General features: G+C 42.3%; 1 protein-coding gene across 3 annotated transcripts in view; it reads right to left on the bottom strand.

Annotated features, from left to right (window-relative positions):
* Nucleotides 1–27,314, bottom strand: part of PHYHIPL (phytanoyl-CoA 2-hydroxylase interacting protein like) — a 119,284-nt gene that overhangs the window by 43,863 nt on the left and 48,107 nt on the right. The window contains exon 1 of one of the 3 annotated variants that reach the window (XM_066600790.1): nucleotides 10,698–10,874. The exons of the other annotated variants lie outside the window; for them this stretch is intronic. The gene's annotated coding sequence lies outside the window, so the exon portion shown is untranslated. Of the gene's footprint in view, nucleotides 1–10,697; nucleotides 10,875–27,314 lie in introns of those variants that run through there. 3 annotated transcript variants of the gene reach the window in all.

Raw genomic sequence — 27,314 nt, 5'->3', positions numbered from 1 at the left:
ACGTTATAATAATATATTTGCCCTATAAAACCCCATCAAGTGGTTTACCAACTACAGACATTTATCACCTATCCACAGGATTGGCAATGTTACATCGCTGCGGCCCCACCAATCCCTTGTGTGGAGACTGCAGTCCCCAGTTACTCCTTATCTGCATATGGATATGGAGGAGGTGTAGGGAGCAGAGGCACACCAAGCAATCTAACATTAATCTATATAATAAATGCCATTTGTGGGAAAACATCTCTACATTTCATAGGCAAAACCTAAAACAGTGATCAGCAGAAAGGGTCAACCTATTTGGGGCCAGTGTGCTGTCCATGTTAATCCATGAACAGCACACAGACCCTTTTTAGGCCTATGAAGTTATGTACATGAACACTTTTATCCCATGGACTGCAAAAAAAACCTCATGGCATGTTCTATTCTTGTCCGTGAGACATGACAATGCATGTCAGTGTGCAGGGTCCAAATGGGTCGAACAGCACACGGAGGAGTGTCCATTTGATACCCAATGCCCTCTCTCAGGTGTAACTCATATTACAGCTAGTGTACACCTAACCTTGTTTAAGGTTAGGTGTACACTAGCTTTAAGGTTTTGGTTTTTTCCAAAGCTCTTGCAGCCTGATAAAGTCTGCCTAGGTTCATTGGGTCCGTCAGAGGATGTGATTTCAAGTGCAAGCCCCACTTTAAACTGCACCATCAACTTTATCACTGAACATATATGACATTTCATCAATTAGGTCAAATATATTATTTGTGAGTCAATTAATAGAAAATAGACTGGCTCCAAACGTAAATCCAAATGGGGTTGTCTTATGATGGGCAATTAGAGCCAATTATTGTATCAGAGCCTAGGCCCACTGTAGGATCTTCTCTAGACCTTACAGCCTGGGATGAGGAATGGCCTGACCTGAATGATCCAACTTTAAACTCAACAACTAAGTCATTTACAGCCAACCATACAGACCAACATAAAAGGGTTTTCTGGATCTAAAACATTAAGTTTTCTGGATATTAAACATTATTAGTCTACCCTTAGGCTATGAATATTTGATCTATTAACCCCAGCCAATCAGCAGAATAGAGTGACACAATCACATTATGCTGATAGCACTTCATAAAGTCATCAATATCAAAATTTAGTTGTATACGGCTGACAGACTGGTTGCTATGCAAACAAAATAAAAATGTTGCACCCTCTGACTTCTGCAGCTTCTACATATCACTGTATAAGTAGGCTGCAGAAAGCTTTTCACTTCAAATCCATCAGTGAGCTCATCTGATGGCTAAGCTCTATCTCCTTTCCTGAGCCATCTTATCAGCTGATTTATGACCAAAACAAAGATAAACTAAGGTCACTTCTACATGGCCCAATAAATCATTCAGGTTTCCACATCCAGTGAGAATTCTAAAGATTATCGGTCATTGTAACTGTATTCATCGACTGAACGATGAACGAGAATTTGTTCGCTTGTCATTCGTCGTTCAGTTTCTGCATACATAAAGCTGAACGACAGATCGGACCGCATGAACAGGCAGTCGTTCATTTATAAAAGACTGCCTGTTTAATGTGAATGTAGGCAGGTGTGTGGAATGATCTCCAGCCGCTCCGCCTCCATTCACTTCCTGTGTAAAAGCAAATGAATGATCATTGCTGGGAACACCATTTGGGCAGGTGGACCTTAATCAGCTGGTATAACTCTTCAGGAGAGGAGAGAGGGGCAGGAGACTGAGCCAACAGAGGAGCTCATTGACAGATCTGAAGTGAGAGGCTTTCTGCAGCTTGCTTTATACAGTGATGTACAGAATCTGCTGGAGTCAGATGGTGCAATAGACACCCTCATACACTAAAACAATGATAAGCAGCCCAAAACACATGCATTTAAGTAAAATAAAATAAGCCCGAAGGTGCCTATAGTCTTTAATTTGCTTAGTAAGTAAATCACCCTTAGTGCCCTATAGACACGGACTATATTATTAACCCCTTAATGACGCAGACCCTTTTTTTTTCATTTTTGTTTTTTTCTCCCCCCTTTTAAAAAGTCGTAACCCCTTTATTCATTGAGGCCGCTTGTTTTTTGCAGGACGAGTTATATTTTTCAATGGTGCTATTTAAAGTACCATATAATGTACTGAAAAACTTTAAAAAAATTCTAAGTGGAGTAAAATAAAATAAATAAAAAAACATTCTGCCATCTTTTAAGTGTGTCTTGTTTCTACGGGGCACAAACTGCAACAAAAAGGACATGATAACTGTATTCTATGGGTCAGTATGTTTACTACGATACCAAACTTGCATAGCTTTTTTTGGCTCTAGTACTTGTATTTTTTTCTGCGCGCAATAACTTTTTTATTTTTCTGTCAACGTAGTTGTGCAAGGGCTCATTTTTAGCAGGATGTCCCGTAGTTTACATTAGTACCAATTTGGAATACATACGACTGTTTGATCGCTTTTTATTGCATTTTTCTGGGAGACAGGGTGACTAGGACTTTTACAGACTCGGCTATACCAAATATGTATTTTTCTTTTATGATTTATTATTTTATTATGAATATGGCAAAAGGGGGGTGATTTAAACTTTTATGACTATTTTTTTTTACAATTAATAAAACTTTATTGATCTAATTTTAACTTCTTTTTTTTTAGTCCCCCCTGGGGGACCACAACTAGCGATGCTTTGATTGCTCCTGCAGTATGACTGTAGCATTACGTCATATTGCGATTTGACAGGCAGTCTATCAAGCCACACCACGGAGATGGCTTGATAGGCAGTCTACTAAGACAGGCTTGGGGCCTTTCAGAAGGACCCTGGCTGCCATGACACCTGTACGGATCCTTGCGATCTCACGCGGGAGGGCCGTACGGGACCCTTGAACATCGTTCGGGGGATTTAAATGCTGCTGTCAGAATTGACAGCGACATTTCAAGGGTTAATAGCCGTGATCGGCCACGCGGCCATTTACAGCTATTGCCCGCAGGTGTCAGCTGTAATAAACAGCTGACGCTCACGTTGTATAAAGAAAGGTCGCCTCGCGATTTCTCTTCATACATACCCCAATGCTGCAGGACGTAAATGTACGTCCTGGAGCGGGAAGGGGTTAAATATACTTGGAAGTAATTTGGAAGTCATCTGAAATAAATAAAAAAAAAGATTATAGATCATTAAATCCTAATTTGTTAGTTTAAAACACTTAGATGTTAGGAGTAGCGTCATTTATTTATTTATTTGGTCTGGAGGAAGGATCTAATCCGCTTGGTGCCGTCAACAGTACTTAATCCTGAAGCATCCAACTGTTATTTTGTTTCAGTAATCCTGAAATCTTTGCAGCTCTGATTATTGAGACCGGGATTATGCAATTCATACACAGGACTCGATTCAGTTGGTGCTTCGAAGAGACTGTCAGACGTCACGTCATCCTTGCAGAAGTGTGGTCATGACTTATTACTTTAAGACTCCTAGGAATCCATACTTTATCTATACAATCAGGTTAATATTTCATACTCGTCTAAGTCTGTCTTACTACCCCATGGCTCTCTGTTTCCAGATGTAGTGGTGCTGAATGTGTCATTGAAATGGTTTTCTTTAGACGATGGTAACTCATTGGGTTAAAATACAAATATAAATACAGTTTGCGCTTTTTCAGATGACCTCAACGTAACGAATTTGAACAGTGAACGAGATAGCTTTGCACGCGTATCGGCGCATAGTTCTGTACTTTTTGAGAGTGTGATCACATGCGTGCACAAAACACCCACTCTAATTTAAAAGGCTATTTCGTCTAAAGAGGTCCAGATGTGTTCTGTTTTTCACGGGATTGCGCAGTGTATTGCACTTTCGCGCACATATTTGCTCACCTCCCATAGGCTTCCATTGGGGCCTTTGCTGTGCAGTATGCAGAGAGATAGAGCAGGTATTATCTTTTGCAGACAGGGAGATCAGGTGTCCAGACCATCTTCAGGGAGGGGGGAAAGCAACTCAAACTAGCAGCATGCATGAAACCAAGTACTGAGTGAGAAAGGGATAATGGATAAATGACTAGCACCCTCTAGTGAGAGGGATTGGTATTTATGTGCACAGACTGATGGTGATTGGCTGGCTGGAGGACTCAGCACCATCAGCCAGCCAAATTACCCACACGCGTAGCAGTGTGCTCCTGGAAACCCATAGTACTATGGGTCCCAGGAGCACAACGTGACGTCCAGTTTCTGTTTGTTTCCATCATTTTTCATGTCTACAATAACATAGTCAAATACACTATTCTGGCCTCCAAAATAACTAGACATGAACGGAAAGCAGATCAAATGACCAAATGATGAGGGCAGCCCCACATCAGGAACCTTACCCTAATTGGTAACATGAAATATAATTGTAGAAACCACAGATGGAAAAGTAAATGAATAGCTGATGTAATTTGAGACCCGGAACAGGCAGACTGACAAGAAGACTCAGACAAACCTAGATTTTCAATTACAGAGACCAGACTGAGAGTCACACCAGACCAAAGTGATGCAGAAGTATAACCGGCGTCCTTTGTGAGGAGGAGCTGGAATAAACACATACAGACTAATGACCATTGGCTTTCCCACTTCCCAGCCAACCAATCTGCCCATACACAGCAGGAGATTTGTCACTATCGGCACCCAGCACTGAAATGAAAGGGAGCATTACCGGTTGATAGCGTGACGTTACCCCGAACCCGGCACCCATGCCAAGTGATTTCAGAAATCAAATTTTAGGAAGGCCATGTCCTATTCTTGCCAACAACAAACGCTATAACTAGCATTACAAGCATATACTACAATATATGCTAAAAGCCAGATGATTTCAACAAGCTGACCTCCATTTTTGAATGACGTCAGATATATAGTATCTAAGATCTGTACGCATGGACACACTTGTCATCCTATCTCATAGCGGTAATTATTAGTAAATCTATATATACAGATGGGTTTTTCTATGGCTTGACTCAATACGATATCTCAGTGGTTTATTTCCACTTTGAATTACTTTAGAACGGGTTTTAGATAAGAGAATAGCTTTTTACTAGGTTATGATAAGACAACTTTCTGCGCCATGCTATCACAATCAAGGTAACACTTATCCCATCTGTATGTGTGAAAGCAGAACCCGCCCTGCACTGCTGCTGAATAGAGCAGGAAGGGCTGTGCTGTCAGCCGGTAGTAATAAAAATCTGATCGTTTGCAGGTAACACCCGTCTGTTGTTCTTGGATTGCAGTAGTAACACATAAGACCCTTGTGTTGACTGAGGAACGTGCATTCATGCACACAGAACAGCATACCGTAGATGCCATAGAGATTGCCCAATGCTACAGGCAGGTGTGGGTTGACAGCCAAAATTGGAGATCAGAGACAACAGAGCAGTAAAAGTAGGTGTCTCCTATTACACACTAAGGTGACCAGATTTTTCTGGGGCCAGAGCTGGACAGAGGGGTGTGGTCAGGGGCGGGGCTTATCATTATGTATCATTTTACCTCAGTTGTTATAAAAAGTACAGGGCCATTTCAAAAAAGACAGGGAGCAAATTCTGCAGCATTTCTACATCCAAAAAAAGGTCAAAATCTATACCATTGGTGCGAATTGCGACTGAAAATTAGCCGCGTATCCGCAACTGATTTAATACTATGTGGCGCTCCCCCTCACCTCCTCTGAATGCTTCCTGCTGTCAATGCTCCGTGGCTAACTGTTTCCAGCGGTTTGCAGTGGCCTCCCCTGACCAGCATTACCTGAGCAGCAGCGCCGCACCTGATCAGGCCGCTGGGAATTGGAAGTCAGAGAGTGCTGTGGGAAGCCGTCAGAGGAGGAGGTGAGGGGGAGCGTCGCATAATGTGAAATCAGCTGCGGATACGCTGTTGATTTCCACTCAAAATCCACAGCAATGGTACAGATTTTGACTTTTTTTTTGGATGCAGAAATGCTACGGAATTTGCAGTGTAGATGTCATAAATACAAGTTAGTCAGGTTTGCTATCAAACTCACAAAGTGCTGCAGTTTCTTAGTGCAGTTGTGTAATCTCTGCCTTGTTCCATGGTATGATGTGTGCAGCAGCATTCATTGTACTCCAAGCTGTATGCACACATTCATCACAGGTTAAAACCATACCAGCCTATGGAAAAGAATACTAGCAAGCGTTACTGATGTCTACGGAGCTTGCACTTGCCTGCCACATTGTCTGCACTAATGCCTTATTTATGCAGGAGTATCACGGCTTTGTATATACCTAATATAGTCTCCGCAGACGTCTATGAGGCTCTACTGCACCTCTTTATCACATACAAGCTACATTGGGCATCATTATAGTCATGGCTGCTGTCTGTGAGCTCAGAGGCTGAGCGGGTACAAATGTGGTGTTCCTTGTATTGGGGAACAAAACAATGCACTGGCTTTTTGCTATCCAGCACTAATAAATTGAATGTCCTTTGCAGAATATATTATTATCTATCTTTTGGTTGGTGCTAAGTTATCATTAGTCATTCTACTGTGTGCGATACTGCTGTTCAGTTGACCGTGAACAAAAACAGTAGGTTGACCTTGCTATTCTAGTTGTGTCCCAAATAAAGTGTGCCACAATATTTGTACTTGGCACTTCGTGACAACTTAGAACCTAAAGTCCTTTATTATAGAAGCTATTGGTGCAGAAGATCATAGTTTTCCAATTTTTGCGCTGACTGCACAGTGATTTCCTGTTTCTCCATGGGTCCTGAGTCACATCAGTGCGTTACTCCAGACCATATGATACACTTGGCAGTGCATGTACCGCGACTCTCAGCATTGGACACTTAGGGAGTAACTTTTCCCTCTGGTACAAGTGCTGATAGGCTGGCTGAGTTGTCGTTTGACCTTAGAGTTGTAAAATATATCCGGCCCCTTAATCCTAGGGGGCTAAGCACCACAGTGTCTAGTCTTTAAGTACTCTGTGGTTCTAGTATTTAGAGATTTGAGTTTAAGTCATGTTATTACAAACTTTTAGGTTTAGTGTTCAGCATAGTTGTCACCAGTTCTTCTTGGACTGATGTCTGGTCTCACTCCTGAAGTAGGGTTGCCCTTTTCAGGGTGGGTGCTCCAGTCTAGTGCATTCGTTTTTATAGTTCATAAATATCCACATTATTGGTTACTGGTTCGATCCCGTCTATTTCTCTATTTGCTTGTAATCTTCGGTTGTGCAAACTACTTGAACCAAATGTGACAGTCACCTTACAATCAGACCACTATAGTTAAATAAGCTTGTGTAAAGAATGGGAATTGGTTCTACCTTTACTAAGGCAATATATAATTTTATAGCAGTGGCGAAAAGTTACAAAGCACCAGGTAAAAATATGTGACCCCGTCATGGCTAATACTTAATAAAAGAACAGCTTTTCTCTTAAATTGTCCAATAAATGCACCAGGATCTGATACATACAGAGATTCCTATGTGTATGGCCAGAAAAAACACAATAAGGATATTCTGAAATCTTATGTCCAATGCTATTCGCCATACATTTCTGGGGAAGCCCTTCCATATATAAAACCCTGGCAGAATAATGAAACTTTTCTTTTTATCTTTTATAGCTATACATGAAAATGTCTCTTTGAGCTCATATGTTGGAGTTCCGATGTATCATTCAAATGCAAGGCAACAGAAGCTTTTAGTCAAGTAATGTATTTACTACTGCATTTCGCTGAAATAAAAGCTGACCTTCCCCTGACAAAAGGAATGCACAGTATTCTATGAATTTCAATTCAATGTAGAGTCAAGTCTACAAAGTATTTGGGGGAACGACGTAATTTACAGTTTCATGCGCCGCAATGTCGCTGACGTTACAACAGAAAAGCTTGGAATTAACTCTCAACACAGATTTTTAGCGGATAGTAGGTTTTGAAAAAGTCTGTGAAATAGAAAGTTTTTATAACTTTCTAATTAGTTTTTCAGCTCCTGTGACGCATAATATCCACATAAGAAAGAGTAACGTAAGGCAAAATAGATTTTAGTATTATCCAGCTGTCTAGTTTCTTCATTCTATAGTAAAGCACCCAGTCCAATCTATTCCTCTCTTGCCCATCTAGAAACACATTGGGGCAGATTTACTAACATTGTCATATAATTAGCCTGTGCGAACTTAGATTAGATAGACTTAAAGGGTTTATCACAGTGATTGTGCTGAATGAAAAGTCTGGCGCATCTTTAGCAATTTAGCACAATTTTTGGTGCAGGATGGTGCATTTAAGCCACTCTCCCTAAAGTCATCCCCTTTTTCAGATGCATGGAAAAAAATGTCCAAAAGTGTCTATAATACATAATAAGGGCGAGCACCCACTGGCGTTTTTTTACCTGCGTTTTGCGTTTTGCGTTTTTCCTGCACAGGCATAGAGATAACATGTGTTCCTGTCCACTGGCGTTTTTTTTGCGTTGCGTTTGCGTTTGTAACATAGGAACTGTCAGTTGCATATGTGTCCTTATTTTTCTCCTAATGCACCCATGAAAGTCAATGGAAATTAATGGAAAAGCCGCGAAAACGCCGCGAAAAACGCGCGGAAAAATCGCGGAAAACGCAAACGCCAGTGGGTGGGCGCCCTAAATGTGGTGCACAGCACAATTTTTGCCAGAAAATTTGCAAATGTTCAATATTAAAGCTGTTGCAATCTACACTCATTGCCAAAAAAAAATCAAGCACCTAGAAGGAGTTGTCAGAATCAAATGAAACTTTATATGTGAGATTATAATATTGATATGAATAAGTCATTACAATATAATAGCATAAAGATGATGTATTAATGAAAACTGAACACTTGAAGGGAGGCTCTAGTACCCTGTTGGTTTGCCCCTAGTTTGGATACAAGGTGTAATACAGGCAGGCAGGGAGGCTTTAGTACCCTGTTGTACCACCTCTAGCTTGGATACAAGATGTGATACCGGTGGGCATGGATGCTCTAGTACCCTGTTGTACCACCTCTAGCTTGGATGTAAGATGTGATACCGGTGGGCATGGATGCTCTAGTACCCTGTTGTACCGCCTCTAGCTTGGATGTAAGATGTGATATGGGGGACATAGAGGCTGTAGTACCCTATTGTACTGCCTCTAGCTTGGATACAAGATGTGATACAGGCAGGCATGGAGGCTCTAGTATCCTGTTGTATCACCTCTAGCTTGGATGTGGGATGTGATACAGGTGGGCATGGAGGCTCTAGTACCCTGTTGTATCACCTCTAGCTTGGATGTAAGATGTGATACAGGTGGGCATGGAGGCTCTAGTACCCTGTTGTATCACCTCTAGCTTGGATGCAAGATGTGATACAGGTGGGCATGGAGGCTCTAGTACCTTGCTGTACCACCTCTAGCTTGGATACAAGATGTGATATGGGCGTGCATCGAGGCTCTGGTACCCTGTTGTATCACCTCTAGCTTGGATACAAGATGTGATACGGGTGGGCATGCAGGCTCTAGTACCCTGTTGTATCACCTCTAGCTTGGAAGCAAGATGTGATACGAGTGGGCATGGAGGTACCTCCTGGATTCATCATTGAAGAGAACCCAGTTCTACTCTGTAGCAGTTAAGCTTGGTCGTTCATGTCACCACAACAAACAGAGGTGACAGTGGGTGGGTATCAAAGGCAGAACACGTAATGATCGCCATGAGACCAAATTCCCTTCAGCCAAGCTCTAGAAATGCTTCCGACAGACACAGGAGCCTGTAACGATGGTACACTTGTCTCTGGTTGGTGGACAAGCCTGTAACAATGATGCACCTGTTCCTGACTGGTGGACAACAGTTGGAGGTGTTAGATCTTGTTGAGCGAACAGACAATCACCTTGACTAGTGGTCTATTGAGGGCATCCTAAACCTGGTCGCCTTGTGTGCCCTCACGCATCCACTGCTTCCAACACCTCCTAACAGTCTATTGAGCGGCCCAGGTGGTGGGCAATTCATCGATACAACCACCCAGCTTCTTGTATTCCAATAATGCAACCCGTCTCAAAATCGGTTAACTAGGCAAAATCTCTTTAATGCATCGTAGAGGCGTCTAGTGGTCAACAAGCTCTACACAAGTGGAAACAGAGGTCACTACACACAAGGAGCCTCTGAGAGCCTTTCTATAGACCAAGTCTCAAACCATTTTAAGGGTTCAGATGGCAAGTTCGTTCATCTAATCGCGCGACAGCGATAATCATTTGCATACCGAGTTTTGCAACAAAAAGTGTGTATTTCACATAATTCCAGACTTTGGAATCTTTTTTTTAAAGGGCACTATTATATGGACTGTAATTCATCATGAAGTAAACAATATATAATGTAGCATTTAATAATACTTGTAACATTATTGTAATTTATAACATTATTTGTAAATATAACTACATTATGTAACACTGTAATACCTAATAGCCCCCCAAAAACTGCTAGAACTAAGCAATAATGACTAGACTTTAAGCATAGATTGCAGTTGTTATGGCACTACTAATTAAAGCATGTCTTGACAGCTTGTAGGTACGGTGGGAGTAGGAGTTTAACTTCTGGAGAGGAGACCACTGATCTACAGCATTTTCACAAAAGGAACAAAGAACACGGCATTTAGGGGTTGCAGAGAACGTATAGAAATACACCCTGCAGATGATGCATACAGATATATTTCTTCTTATAGGACCAGCCAAGATGGACTTGTTCGAAAGACCTGCCTTATAAACAAGGGTCACTTACCTTCTGTGCTCAGGGCATCCACGGTTCAGATGAGATGGAGAGATGTCAGTGCAGTCATCACGTTACCCAATAGTCAGCTCACATACTGCAGTCAGAGTACTTGCTTGTGACACAGACTTGCTGTGACCTGTATCACAGAGCAGATCACGCCTGCACTTCTATAAATCTGGCTTTATGTTACCAGCTAACCTTGAGCGCTGACTTTTCAGCAGCCTCCCAGCTGGCTTGGCCTATTGTATGATAATGAGTAGTTTTATAGTTACGAAACGCAGAGGTCCAGAGCTACAGGGCCATATGGATAAACCGAGCGTTGCTGACCCAGAATCAATATTCCACTATAGCTCTATGTTAAAAATAACATATATGTGCCCCCCCCCCCCCCCCCCCACAGATAACACGGCCACGTAAACGACTGGTTTGGTGTTGTGGCAACACGTCATTGCTGCAGCTTTGTAAACAGAGATTAGCAGAACAGCAAGGTACTAACTTCTTGGCTGTATTATATATGGATAATGTTAGAATAGTGACTGTCACGTTCTACGAGTGTTTTCTATTTTGGAGATAACAGTATAATGTTGGGATGTATTAATAGGTTGTGTTCTGTATTGATGATGTCATATGGATGATATGGACTTGTAGGAATGCTGCCTTCCAATAGGTGGTGCTGTAGAGGCATTGTTCCATTTTTCATTTGCATATTTCCCAGAGGAGCACGGATGGCCTTATAAGTCTCCTCACACCTCTTAGGTGCTCTCCCTAAGGAGAAACGATATCCTTCCCAACTCACGTCTATAGGCCTCTCCAGAGGTGTAACTTGAAGCTCTCGGGCCCCGATGCAAAACTTGGAACAGGGCCCTGAACTATAATGCTTTACTTATAGTGCTGGGTTCTCTATATGGAGAAGAGAGGCTCTTGCGCTCAGGTGCAACCGCATCCCCTGTATCCTCTATAGTTACGCCCCTGGGCCTCTCACTAGCCAAGCCAATGTACAGTAGGTTTCTGATGAGGGGTAATCACCCCGAAACAGCTGTCTGTACATGGTTATGTTTTTTTTTTCTTCTGGAGAAGACTCTAGCTTTGGCTCATAATTCCCAGTCACTGTTACAAGGAATGTTTAAAGGTCTGACATTGACTTGCAGGAAGTAAGATAATAAAGATCTGTAATAATGATGGTGGTTGGTTATTGAGGAAAAGAAGGAGCAAGAAGCATGTTGGCTCAGTGGTTAGCATTGGTGCCATTCAGCACTGGCTTCCTAGGTTCAAATCTGACCAAGGACTTAAATAAAGGTGATTATTATGAAACACAGGCAGCACATACAAACTCCATGCAGACGCCAGCACTGCAAGGCAACGGAGCTAACCACTGGAAAAGATGCATCAGCATATGGCCAGGATCATTATTATTGGTGAAGGTTCAGTTCGAACCAATTCGGACCTCAACAAAATTCAGCAAATCGTCTAAACCAAACTTAAAAAAAAATTCTAGTCTTTATTCCGAGGCTGACAATGTTACAACAGTTTGTGTCTTTCTTCCTAAGCTATGTTCTATATTCATGAAGTCACGGTAATGTTTTTGACTTAATTCCTAGGCTTTTTCTTCCATTGTGCTGGTGTCGCAATAATGGTTTTCTTTATTGCTAGGCTTTGTTATAGTATGATGATGTCACAATAGGGACTGTCTTTATTCGTACACTTAGTTCTATAATAATGACATCACAATAGTTTGTGCCTTTACTCCCTGGATGTATTCTATTGTTATGTTGTCACTGTAGTGTTTTGTCTGTTTTACAAACCTATGTTCTATAAGGATGATGTAACAATCATATGTATGTTTGTTCCTTGGTTGTTTTCTTTCATAATGATGTAACAATAGTTTTACGCTTTACTCCTAGGCTATGTTCTATTGTACTTATATTACAATAGCCTGTGTCTTTATCCCTATGCCATTTTCTACATTGTTAATATCATAGTAGTGTTTGTCTTTGTTCATAAGCCGTTTTTGCACTGCTCAAAACACTTAAGAGAACAGTTAAATCACACATTAATCTCAATGCTCTCCATCTCCTACAGACTCTTTCACATCTCTCATAGGTGCTCAGTGTGAACCTGCTGCCATCTATGAAAAGAACGGGGTGCCAATGGTGGACCTGCCAATCTGGTGCTCTCTGAAGAATGCCAATCAAGCTGCATGGTGTTGGGCTATGAGTACAGACCCCACTGCAGGGCATCAAGGCCCTCATACTACCCTTATGGAATATAATTGTATAACACTGTCAAATGGATTCTTTATATACCCTTTCAATGATTTAATCCCTTGTTGTGATAAAAATTGTGTATGTATCTTTAAGAAGACATATATTGAAATATGTAGAGTTTTTAGGTGCAGGGCGTACTTTTTTGGTAGTCTTTGATAGCTTGTTTGGCTCCTTTATCAAGATTACATGTCCAGAAGACACGGCTGATAAGACAGTGTAACATAGCATGTAGTCTTATGTTGGAAAATAAGATGACAAAGCAGAATCTAATGTTCTCTGAAAAACATGTTTTCTTAAGAAACTTCTAGAACCTTCCACGCTTGTTTATTAGCTCAGGAAGATAGGTGCACCTTTTGATTTGAAAGTATAAGTCTTGCTGCATGTTGAACTAAAGCAGGAATCCTCCTCTGATGATGTCACAATATTGCTTGTCCTTATTTTAGGCCGTGTCCTATTTCTCTGATATCTCAGTAATCGGGGTCATGTTTGTTATTTGTGTTCTATACTGATGTGGTCTCAATAGTGTTTGTTCTCATTTCTAGACAGTGTTCCATTATTATAATACTACAATAGTGTTTTCTTCATTTGTAAACCATGTTATTATTTGTTGATACACAATTGTGTTTATGTCAATTTCAATTGTACAGTATTGAATTGGTCCAACTGGGTACCAGGGAATCCTCTAATAGACAAAGGTTCTCACACAACAATGGGCATCAACAATCCTGTAGAAGAAAACCCCATTTGGAGATTTTTTTTAATCACTTGCCTGTAGTGTCTACAGATGTTGCAAAGTTTAAATTGAGACTTAACATGTAAGGGCCCTTTTACAGAGGATGATTATTGTTAGTCGATGTTGAAAACCCGGCGCTCCCTCGTCCCGTGTAAATGCATGCAAAAACTGAACGATTGGATGAGAGCCGTTCAGTTTCAGCATGCTTTAAATCCGAACGAGCATCGTTCAGTGTAAACAGTAGCAGTTCAGTAGTGAACGTCCGCTGCTTACAGTGAATGGAGAGGGGCGGGGGAGAGCAGGGAGAGAACTCTCCTCCAGTCGTCCCACCTACCTGTCGGCTGTGCTGTGAGCGATCCAGCGATACTCGCTCCTGTGTAACAGCACGGGAGCGAGTATGCAGAGGGACAAGTGTCAGGCATCGTTTGCTGGACACTCATCCCGTGTAAATGGGCCTTTAGAATAATGTTTTGTGACTCTTAATGGCCCTTTCAATTGCTTTACAATGGCTTTTGCTTTGTAAGGTTAAGAGAACAGTAGTTTTTTTAATGGCCTAAGATAACTAACTGGTCACAGAAAGTTAGAACACTCAAGTTATCACAAATAACCTATTAAATCTTATATATTCTGTGTACCTAGTTACAACTACATAAGGTGTAATGCAACCAAAAGTCAACAAGAAGGTGTTCTGCATAAATGGAAACTGCACCCTCAGAAGGGAAACGGGTCCAATCTGAGTCGTGCTTCCACCATCCTCACAATGCTATAGCAGCTGCATGGCTTCCTCTATGATACATATGCCTATGGCTACAGATCCATTTTGTTTACCTTACAAGTGAAAATACAGAGAGAATGTCACAATCTAATCGACAATCAAGCTAATAAAAGTTAAATATCAATGTAATTTCTATAACAAATGCATCATACAGACACAATTTCCTGGGAAATAACAAATATTCGGTACAATTTTCTGAATCGCACATGTTTAAATGGCTGTAATCTTTATTTTACTGCAGAAGAGATACTTAACATTTTATATAGCAGGTAATTGTGGTAATAAAAAATAAGGACCATATAAATCTTATAGATCCTTTCTGCCCGCAACAGGAAGCAGACCTAAGTACAAATGAGTATACAATTTCAATTAGTTGAGATACTAAAGTCTACAGATAGAGAGATAGATAGATAGATAAAGTTCTATCTATCTATCTATCTATCTATCTATCTATCTATCTATCTATCTATCTATCTATCTATCTATCTATCTATCTATCTATCTATCTATCTATCGCCTAAGCGAGAATAAAAAGGACCAAGACAATGCCATGTAAAATAACTGTCCAATGATGATGCTCCTTGCAGCATTATAGACAAACCAATGCATCTTCTTTGAAAGAACTTGGCAGCTGTTTGCAGGATGAATGAAGGGAAATACTAGCTGAAGTGTATCAGACATTGTAAGAACATATGCCACAAAGAGTATCCAATGTCATTAGGGTCAAAGGAGCCCCACTAAGTATTAACATATATAAATACATTTTACTTTAGACTTTTGCTCAGGTCTCCAATTACTTTTGTTATATAGTCTGTCTGTCTATCTACCTAGCGCACTAGGAGCGTCGCTACTGAGCATTACATTCACCATTTCTATAGTGAATCTGCAATGGATTTCCAATGAATTTATACTGGACACTCACTTGTCATGTTATGTACTTTGTGTTCATGGGCTTTTATCAAATAAAAGACAGTAAGTATTAAAAAGCCAGATTTTCAGGGTCACGTGAACAAGTATATTTATAGCCGTACCCTTTATTCTGAACATTCATTGTAGATTAAATATTATATACTGTATTATAAATGAAAAGTGAGAGAAACTCTTAGTAAGCCTGTAACAACCCAACGTGCTATTTATTCTGTATTGATCCTTTAGTATGAAGATAGCCCCTTCCCATATAACCCGTTAAGGCTAGAGATGAGCGAATATACTCGTTTCGAGTAATTACTCGATCGAGCACCGCGATTTTCGAGTACTTCCGTACTCAGGTGAAAAGATTCGGGGGGCACCGGGGGGTGGGGAAGGCGTGGCGGAGTGGGGGGGTAGCAGCGGGGAACAGGGGGGAGCCCTCTCTCTCTCCCTCTCCCCCCACTCCCCGCTGCAACTCCCCACTCACCCACAGCGCCCCCGAATCTTTTCGCCCGAGTACGGAAGTACTCGAAAATCGCGGCACTCGGGCGAAAAAGGGGCGTGGCCGAGTAGATTCGATCATCTCTAGTTAAGGCATATGAATGTCACAGACCGGAGGTTTTCTGCTCGGGACCTTGTATAACAAAAAAGTTTTTTCTTTAAGGCAACTTCCATTTAAGGGGGGTATCCCGATCTTATACATTTATGGCATCTATACAAGATATGCCATAATTATCTGATAGGTGTTGGTCCCAGAGCTGAGAACCGCAAATATCTCCAAAACAGGGGTTCCCAGACCCGGTCCTGGCTCACTGCTATGTTGTTTCTGCAACTACGGAGGTCACACATTGCATTTTTGGCACAATCTGAATCCCAATTTTGGTCATTAAATCTACGCGACTCTATCCACTTATGTAAGTACTCTCTACAGCATCCTGAAGCTTTGGATATTTTACTTATAAGGCAGCCTACATGTGTGATGTGCATGTACATGCCCAGACAGAGCAGTGCTAAGAATGTGGGAATGGGAGGTAATACTGAGAAGGAATGTAACAATTACGTTAATACATGTCATTTGGATATAATTGGTCTGCTAAACTGTGCTAACAATAAACTGCATCCTGATGTGAACTGTTTGCTATGTTAATATATGGAGAAAAAGGATTGACTGTATGGGTATAGAAATTAGTGTCATATCTACTAAAAACACAATATTTGAATGTTTTTATGTAAAACTCTGCTTTCTATACTTTATCGTATAACATATGTGGCTTCTTACTACTTTAATTGTGCTGGGTGGTTTATTTCAGAAACAGCTCCACTCTTCTCTATGGGCTGTGTGTAGTATTGCAGCTTAGCCCTACTAACTTAAAAGGCCATGAGCCACAGTACCGCAGGCAGCCTGCTGACCGCAGTAGCGCTGGTTCTGAAAAAAAAGCAAACCAATTTTTCTAATTTTTTAATATTTTTTCATTTATCTGCCTAAAAAAAACTATGTTCAACTATACAGAATAATATATAGACGTAGCAAACATTAACCAGGCACTAAACACATTATGATAACTTAATTACAATGTACTACAATACTGTAAATTGAGTTGTCAAGATGAATCAGTCATGTTAAAGGGTTTTACCAGAGGCGTAACTTGATGCTTCTGGGCCCCAATGCAAAACCTGTAATAGGGCCCCCAACTATAATGGTTTATTCACAGTACTAGGCTTACTATATGGAGAATATAGGCCTTATGGACTCCCTATGGCTCCTGGGCCCGTGAGCAACCACATCCCCTATAGTTACGCCCCTGGTTTTACTATTGATGACCTATCCTGAAATCAATGGGAGCTATGGCTGTAGTACCAAACTGGGCCACTGCAATATTTACAGCACTGTCGGCTGACAGCGAACCTCGGCCCATCAGCTATTGATGACATATTGTGAGGATGAGTCATCAATAGTAAAAGTTCTGGACAGCCCCTTTAACGATTGCTACATCTATATACACAATTGTAAGCATACCCATTTGTATACGGTACATCTATCATTGACTCAGTTGACTCAATATATAAATCCAATCTGTAAAACTGGTTTTCGAAAGCTAAACTACTGATGGCCTATCCTGAAAATAGCTAATCAATAGTTGATCTGCGGGAGTCAACCACTTAGGATTCTTGCCAATCAGCTCTCTGAATAGTTGCAGTGCTCCTCCGAGCACCGCAGCCTTTTCTTAGATATATAATATAACGCTCATTGGTCACATGGTCTAAGAGTAACTCACTCGCATTCAACTGAATGGGACTGAACTACTATACCAGGCGCAGTTGCCATAAAATGTGTGGTGCTGAGCCTGGCAGCAACCGAAGTGGCGGCAGCACTCTCCCAAGACTTTTTGTCACTTCAGTCAGTTGATCGTGGTGATCCTGAGCAGAAGACCCCCAACGATCAACTACTGATGACCTATCCTGAGGACAGTTAAAAGTTTTGTTATGAAAAAACGTTTTAACATACACACATAGCAGCGCAACCCCGCTGGTTGGCATGTTATGTTGATTGCCTAGGCGCGATGATGCCACTGCACTATTTGGCGTTTGCCACTCAGCCTGGAAATAGTTTTCAGTGGTGCGCTAATGCAAGATGCGTTGGTGCTGCTACATCGCCTGTTTTATGGATATATTCTAACTTTCTAAAGTATGGAAATATTCTATCTTTCTTAAGTAGCCCATAAACATGTTGTAAATACAGCATTAACCCTTTCCAATCCAATTTGTATCCTGGTTTTCCTAGGCGGCTTACTCTTTTTCTGCTGTTATCCAACGGCACTATATGCTGTACTGCAAGAGGTGACACGTTGGATAGGCTCTGACAGCAGAGAGGCTGGCAATATACAGTAAGAGAACCCCAACGGATGTCTTCCAACATTGGAGCTGTACAGCCATAAATCATAATGTCTTCAGAGGTCAGACAGTGGATTGGAGAGGGTTAAAGGGGTTGTCCAGTTGTAAAGTACTGATGGTCTTTCCTTAGGCGGGATGCATACAAACGGTGAAATCCGCGGCCGTTGTCCGCATCGCGGATCCACATCAAATACCGTTTGTAACATGCTATGTAAAGCGCTTCTTTCTGCACATCCGCAGGAACCAATTGCAATTTCCACGAGCGGATGAAAAATCGCAGCATGTTCTATTTTGCTGCGGGCTCTGAGAAGACGGCTTCCATTGTAGTCAATGGAAGCTATCCGACCTGCGGCCCTTTTGCAATTAACACTGCGGATAGGTCGTGAGTGCCCACATCATCGCTTAGCGACGGCGCAGAAAAAATAGAGATTTGAAAAAAAAATCTGTACTGCGCATGTCTGACGGCGGTTCGCTGGAGCCAAATAAAAGAAGAAAAAGACAGGTACGTGATAACATCAGCTACGCTCAGGGGCGAACACAGCTGCAGGTGCCCACATACGGAACCCAACCCGTTCATGTGCAGCCAGCCTTAGGATACGTCATCGATAGTAGATCAGTGGGGTCTGCCATTTGGGACCGTCACTGATCAGCTGTTGATGCACTAAGTTGAGTTCTACAGGCAAAAGGCAGCTCCATTTTCACTGCAGTGGCCAGGCTTGGTATGGCAGGCCAAGTCCCTATTGAAGTAAATAAGAACCTTTCCTGTGTAGCAAACCTGGCCACCGCGAGCACACCAACCCAGATAGCTTATCAAAGGAATCGCAGCCAGTAGACCCCTGTTCATCTACTATTGATAACCTATCGTGAGGATGAGGATAGGCCATCAATAGTTTACAACTGCAAACCCCCCTTTAACGTTGTACAGCAATACTCCTTTATTACCCTATCCAATAGTTCAGTAATCCAGCTATTCTAGAATGCTCCAGCCTCTAAAATATCCTCATTTAATCTAGAATCCCCTGCAAGGTCTATGCAAAGAAGCTCAAGGATGCAATATCACAAGATTTCCTTTGGAAATGGATTCCTCCGAGCTTCTTTGAATGGTTTGAGGAGCTTCCCGAGGTTTGTCTACCCTATAGTTTAAGAACTATGCCAATATCACCATAAAATACGGCAATTATTTGTTTTTGGAACCTGTGATAAAGGTCATGACTAGAGATGAGCGAGTATACTCGCTAAGGCACATTACTCGAGCGAGTAGTGCCTTAGCCGAGTATCTCCCCGCTCGTCTCGGTGCCGGTGACAGGTGAGTTGCGGCGGGGAGCAGGGGGGAGAGAGGGAGAGAGAGATCTCCCCTCCGTTCCTCCCCGCTCTCCCCCGCCGCTCCTTGCCTGCCGCCGGCCCCCGAATCTTTAGAGACGAGCGGGGAGATACTCGGCTAAGGCACTACTCGCTCGAGTAATGTGCCTTAGCGAGTATACTCGCTCATCTCTAGTCATGACATATAAATGCAACCTGTTTTATGATGTTTTCCTCAGCAGTATTATTTCATTGAATTTCCAATCCTTATTGCTTCGATATAGCCAACTGTTCTTCTTGATCTCCCCACTGCAAGCTAAATCTTCACACGGCATCATTTCGACCTTAGTTTCCATATTCACTGTGAGATATCCTTATAACAATAGATCAATCAATAGAGGCCGTAAGTCAAAGTATGTTCACAGTGAATGGGATATTATGGGGGGAACGAGAACCTTCTGTGAAGTGCAACCTGCAGCCGGAAGACCTAGAGGAACAGACGACTCAATCTAAATATTGGGATGCAGAAATACATGGAAAGTTTACTGCCTTAAGATTCGCTTGTAAATCCGATCTTATTGAGATGATAAAGTATTCAAAGACATCTTTGAATTACAAAAGGCTTGTCCTGACAAAGTCACCCGTCTTGCCCCACAACCTGGTCCTGCCCACTTACTAAACATAAACCGGAGTGCATATTCCATAATGTAATTCATAGGACAGTCATCGAAGGCATACACACCTTTGTGTTAAGGATGTGGGAAGACTCGATTCTGTAATGTTCTCTTCTTTAAAGAATTATATCTGATAAATATTTGCCCCTGGTCACGTAGTTGAAGCTAGTAGTTGATTTTCCTTGCTATGGTTCATTTTACCCAAGTTTTTTATTACTCATTGGTGTGGTGCCAAGATAACCCACGTTATTTATACACATACCACCATCCGCACTCCACCCTGTCCTGTCTCTACTTGTTGCAATCCCATGTTGTTCTTGACAGTATCTGTTGTGTGTAAATTATAAACAACCTTGAAATGTTAATAGCTCTCAAGTCAAGTCTAAAACTTCTGTCTGAACCTACAAGCATCAACGTCTTCTCGTAAGAGGTGCAATCCAATACATTATATGGCTGCAAGTGCAAGACAGGAATAGATATATAGTAAAACTGCTTATATCTGTCAACAAGGCAAACTAAAATATATATTGTAGCCCCACAATCCCACTTGATCTATTTGCAGGATTTAATTGACTAGGGTCCAAGATGGTATCTAGCCTCAGTAATGCTCTTTGCCTCCTGAAAGCGCTGGTCTAATTGGCTGAATTCAATGAATGGCTACCTGTGATTGGCTGAGCGCTGTGACCAATCACAGGTAGCGCTCAGCTGTCATTCAATGAATGGCTGAGCGCTGCCTGTGACTGGCTGAGCGCTCAGCCAATCCGACCAGTGCTTTCAGGAGGCGGGGATTTTTAAATCCCCAGCTGTTGAAAGAGCTTCAGAACAGTCTCGGAGCCCTGACAGCAGCGGAGAGGTGATGTGTATATTTTTTTTATTTTTGACACCAGCTAGGGATGATTTTCAGGGAAGGGCTTATACTTCAAGCCCTTCCCCGAAAATCACTGCAGGGGTTGCCTGCATCCTATTGCTTTTAATAAAGCAGGCGGCTATGCCTGAAAAATTAATATGCATGTCTAACTAAGTCCCTGCAGACAAAAAGGATTCACTTATCTGTTTTTGCATTGAGTTTTCCTTCTCTTGCAATTAGAAAGCCTCATACTTGGTTTGCAAGTTCTCTTACATTCAAGTTTTTGGAATCGGGGGTGTTCCCAGCACTGATCAAGCTGGTCTCCCTTATGAATGTGCATAAGCTCAGCTCCCTCTTTTTTACACCGAGAAAACACCTTTAAGTGTCAAGTTAATATTTGCTACACCTGTACATGCCATTTCCTGATATATCTCCCAAACCTCCCTACTTTAGTAGGACAATATTGTATTCAAGCTACTCCAACAAATCAGACTTAAAATTACCTTAAAAGACATCTCTGAAGTAGGATGAGTCCACAATGAGCTTTGAGGGTAATAAGATGAGGATTTATACACATTTATGCCACAATATCCTTCACATGTTAAAATGTCAATAATCAGCAGGTTATTAGAAAAACCTACAGTATATAACCAATAGATAATAAAAAAAATATGGGTGCTTTTTTCCAAAGACAGTGCTACTCCTGTCCTCAGTCTTACTTCAATGTAGTTGAGCTACAATACCAGACACAATCTATAGACAAGAGTGGCGCTGTTTCTATAATATAGCAGTCATGCTTCTGTACAACTCCCACAACTAAGGCTGCCTGTCCACGGGCGTTGCAATATCCCGCAGTTAATTTCCACCGTGGGAGCTGCCGCCGGGGAGCAGAAGCCGGCAGACCAATCTTCTGTCAGATAGGCTCACCGTGGAGAATCGCAGCAATTCACAGCATGCTGTGATTTGCCGGCCGCAGGCGGAGAATCGCTATGATTCTCCGCTCGTGGACAGGGGGCGATAATCAGGCCACGGGGAACGCAGTGAAAATTCGCCCGTGGACAGGAGCCCTAAGGCTGCCTTCTAGAGATGAGCGAGCATACTCGCTAAGAGCAATTACTCGATCGAGCATTGCCCTTAGCGAGTACCTGCCCGCTCAGAAGAAAAGGTTCAGCTGCCGGCAGCGGGCAGGGAGCGGAGGGGGAGAGCGGGGAGGAACGGAGGGGAGATCTCTCCCTCCCTCTCTCCCCCCCCCCCCCCCCCCCCGCTCACTGCCGCAACTCACCTCTCACCTGCGCCGGCAGCCAAACCTTTTCTTCCGAGCGGGCAGGTACTCGCTACGGACAATGCTCGATCGAGTAATTGTCCTTAGCCAGTATGCTCGCTCATCTCTACTGCCTTCACATCCGTGTTGGAACCTCTTGCTGGAGGTTCTATCGCAAATCCGGCACTAAATACCAAAAAAAAAAAAGGTCCTGCATGCTGGGCAAGTGAGCAAAAACCGAACGGACCCCATTATAGTCAATAGAGTCCATCCAACGCTGTTCAATTCCTTTGTAAGATGGACCAATTCGACCTGGGGATTCTCCTTTCCTGCAGCCCGAATGGAGCAGGAAAACGGAACCCCTGCCACAGATGTGAAAACTGCCTAATTCTGTACCAACACTTCAACAAAACACTCGGCACGTGGATCTACTGAACTAATACAGCTAAATACATTCTGGCATACACGTTCAATTAGAAATCCACAATATGATATATGAATATAACGCACATTAACTTGACATGTAACACATTAGGATAACTTAGTTACTATGTACTACACTGCTGTAAATGGAGTTATGACAAAGCATCAGTCATGTTAACTATTGTTACATCTATATGCAAATAGTTCCCAATGTCAATTTGTATCCGGAGTCCACTAGCTGATAGCATATATGACTGCAGGCACATATCCATCCTGCCACACTTTTCCATTAGACGAGTTTCCCATTGAGCTCTGACCTGTTCTTCTCAATGACATTATTAGCATTATTCATTATCAATTCATTCAATATATAAAAGTCAGTTATACGCTTTTATACAACATGCTGTTCAAGATGAAAAACACAAATTAGATCAACATTTTTGTATTAAAGGGCTTGGTAAGTCAAGAAATAAAGGGTCTGCTTTTCAATCTAATATGGTTGATCTGCAATACCAGAGATAACCTGTGGACAAGTGTGGCGCTGTTTCTGGAAACAAAAAAATCACCTTTTTTTTTTCTCTAAAGTCTGGGTCCTTTAGGATCACTACTGAAGCCTTGTGAAAAATGCCTTCATAAGGTTATGGAACAAAGCTGGTCCCCTGGGAGGCGTCTATACGTGTTACTGTACTAGTATGAGTGATGCCGAATAATGTATGAAGTGAGAAGAGTAAGTTAACAAATAGCAGAGAAGTGCTTCTGACAACAAAGAGAGGGCATGAAATCTCCGAACAGTTATGAGCTTTATAACGTATCAATTATTAACACTCATTAGAAACACAAGTGAGAACGCAGAGCAGTTACAGCAAATGTATCCATATAATATGTGAGCCCAAGTAATATAGATAGCAACGTTAATGATATACTGATTAGGGCCTGGCTCACACGGGCGGATTTGATTTGCGGAACCCGCGCAGGGGCACCATAGGGATACATGGACGCACGCAGAGCAGCTTTTTAGCACGCGGATGTGATTTTTTTGCTGGCACACGAATCGCATGCTCTATTTTCCTGCGGCTTTCATTGCAGTCAATGGAAGCAGTCCCATCCGCGGCACACCCGCAGCTGTCACTGAGGACATGCAGCGGATCCGCGAGAAAGCAGGGAATTTAAAAAAAAGACACTACGCATGCACCTAGCATGTCAGCTGGCGTGCCTGGACGCATCCGCCGCGCTGCGAAAGAAGATCCGTATGCGATGGAGGAGACTTGCGCTGGATCCGGAGAGGCAAGAAGCTGCGTTTTAATGTCTGTTTCTGTGGCACACACAGATTCAGCTGCGGGATTCAGTAGCCGAATCCGTGCATGTCCGTGTACGCCAGGCCTTAGGCCGGGCTTGAAAGTCCGTAATTCACTGCACGCCAAATACGGGAGCCACACGTGACACATATAGCACGTACGCAATGACATTGCGTACTTGCTGCGGGCCGCCAATCACCATGCACTATATTGGCATGTATGCAAGCGTCGTATGCGCCTAGATAGAACATGCTGAGATATTTCTTTTGCTCGTATTTTGCGCAATTCGTATGAGCAGCATATCACTGCTTTCAATGGAGTCGGCTATAGCGTCGGCTCCATTGAATTCAATGGGATAGCATTGCGGTCTTCTGCCACAGCTGTGACAGAGGATTTCTTCTTCTCCGCGGGGAGTACCCTTGTCACTGGACACTGTGACAATGCTGTCACAGTGTTCGGTGATATGGGAAATCACCGTAGATGATACAGATTTTGCGGTAGACTTTTTTTGTCTGATGAAAGTCTGCTGCAAATGCAGCATATATGAACAAACCCTCGGAGTAGTTTCAAACTTTTTTTGCCCCAAAAGCCACAGTGTTTTTTGGTGGCATTCATGTTATATAGAAAAGTCTCTAGTATACGAAAGGTGCCAGAAAAAAACCAAACATAACTAGAGCAAGCCATCAAAATATCACAAAAAGGTTTTATTGTAAAATGTTTTTTATTTCCCTATAGAATTTAATAAAATATCTGGCCAAAAAATAAAGTCACAAAAATGGCTATGCATATTACGGCTATTTGCTGGTTATTAATACTTTGGAAACAGATTATGAACAAATGGAGCATTTCATTGATCAGTCCTGAACCGGTCAATAACTACAATGTTTATGGAATATAACTGACTCCATTTATCACATGGTCATTTCAGGTTGCATATCCTAGGGCTAGTGTAATGCTGGACTCGTGTGCTGAATGGACAGAGCATTGAGTCTTCCCCTGCTTCAATTAGACTTATGATGACGGCCAACTTATTACCCCTCCCTATACTCATATTACTAATGCAAATACTAAATAATGAGGGTCTCCTTATGTGAACACCGTGCAACTCCAATTCCCCAACCATAGCCATTTTTTTAATGAAAGGTTATGATTAGAGATGAGCGAGCATACTCGGTGAGGCAATATACTCGAAAGAGCACCGCCTGTTTCGTGTACCTGCTGGCTCGTCCCTGAGGATTCGGGGGGGGGGGGGGGGGGGCGGGGGCGGCACGAGGCAGCGAGGGGGAGCAGGGAGGAGAGTGAGAGAGATCCCTCTCTCTCTCCCTCCCGATCCCCTCCGCAATCCCCTGCTCACCCTGCGGCCCCTCCGAATCTTCAGGGACGAGCCAGTAGGTACTCAAAAAAGGCGATGCTCTCTCGAGTATATCGCCTTACCTGTATGCTCGCTCATCTCTAGTTATGATGTTACTTTAAACTCTATAGTAATATGATAACGGCGTATCAGCATGTGTCCCTGTCATTCTGGTGCTACGCCCCAACAGGAGCACTCCTCTACAGGTGTTTTGGTTGATTGGTTGGCTGAGTGGTGGATTAGCCCAGTCAGCCAATCACCATTTGTCTGTGTACATTTCTTCTGGTGCTGGTTACTCTCCAGTCTGGTTTGAGTATGCATGCTGGTCAGATCTCTGTCTGTCTGTCTTTTACCTGATTCCTCTCTGAACCCGGTCAGATGTCATGTTTAACTTCTGATTCGTCAAAGAAACTGAACTTCTGATTCATGTCTGAACCCAGTGAGACTCCTGTCTGGCTCCTGATTCCTGTTTGTGTCCTGTGTCTAAATGTGTTTTTGGTCTCGTAGCAGCACCCAGTCGTCCCTGCTCCTCTATTAAAATAAGTCTGTCTGCTGTTTTTCTTATATGCTGGAATGTTGTAAAATCCTGTTCCCTGTATTATGTGCCATCTTTGCCACTGTTCCCTGTTATCATCTAGGTAAAGTTAGGGTTGCCCCAGGTTCCTGACATAGGGTTGCCCTCATCAGGGCGATTGCTCAGCTTATAGGTAGGGTTTTCTGTATTTGAGAGGTCAGGGTCCGTTTCCTTTGTTTCCTTCTAATTCTGTTTCCTTATTTGCTATTTTGTGTTATTTGCACTAAGAAAGTGTCTATGTTTTGTCTAAGTGAGTTTGTCATGTTTGTACAAGTCTGTAGCTTGATACTGTGAAAGCTGATTCTGGCATGGATATCACTCAACTGAGAGAAGTAGTGCAAAACCGAAAAACACAGCGGGAGCTCGCCTTTAGGGTTACCGATGGTCGTGAACGACTAAATGGCTAGCAACAACATGCTTACAACATAGGATAAGACCTGCACGGACATAACAAAAATATTATAAAGTCTACATACACAGTATGGGCAGGTATGGCGCTAGTATTGGACGAAAGCAGCAATGATTTACTAATCCTGTACGATTTAATCCATTTAAAGAATACCAGGCATTTAAAGAGGATTTGTCAGCTTTCCTGACATGTCTGTTTCGGTAAATTCTTGCATTTCCCATGTGATAGTAGTTCTGGGTCATCTTTTCTTCAAATGTTGTTGTGTTCTTCTATTGTTCCTTCTAGACATTTATGAATAAACTGATAACTGGGTGTTTTGTCAAAACGGATGTGTCCCTGCAACTGGACAGTGTCGGGGGATAGGGCATCACCTCCACTACGGAATGTCTATTTACTCATACAGTACGAATAACAGAGGATCGGAGTTCTAAGAAAAGGGGCATCAGAACTGTTATTTCATGAGCAATGCTATTTTCCCCAATGGACATGTCAGGAGAGATGACAGGTTGTGTTTAATTCTGTAAATGTCAAAAAAAGGTATGTTCTGATACACAAAGCAGCGCAGTCCATTGTTCTGGACCCAGAAAGCGATTCTTCCAACAATAAAACCGTATAATACAGTGCATCAGCATGCGGAGTATGATGATGTGGGGTGACACAGATGGTTGCCAACTGTCATTCTTCACTGTAGTTCCAGCATTCTATTTATGACCCAGGATGAATGAGCACAGATGACGCAGGATACTGCAATAGACGGATGCTGCTGGAATAACACAATAACAAATGACATGAAATCAGTCCACTAAGTTACCGGTTAGGTGAACATGAAGTTTTGTGAGAGATCGAAGTAAAGAAGAAAATACAGTAACGACATAATTACTATACAATGTTTAGGAGGAACCTACGGTACTTGAGATTTA

Source organism: Eleutherodactylus coqui, chromosome 4, assembly GCF_035609145.1.
Source record: "Eleutherodactylus coqui strain aEleCoq1 chromosome 4, aEleCoq1.hap1, whole genome shotgun sequence".
NCBI classification, from domain to species: Eukaryota; Metazoa; Chordata; class Amphibia; order Anura; family Eleutherodactylidae; genus Eleutherodactylus; species Eleutherodactylus coqui.
This window is presented reverse-complemented; position numbering and strand designations above follow the sequence as displayed.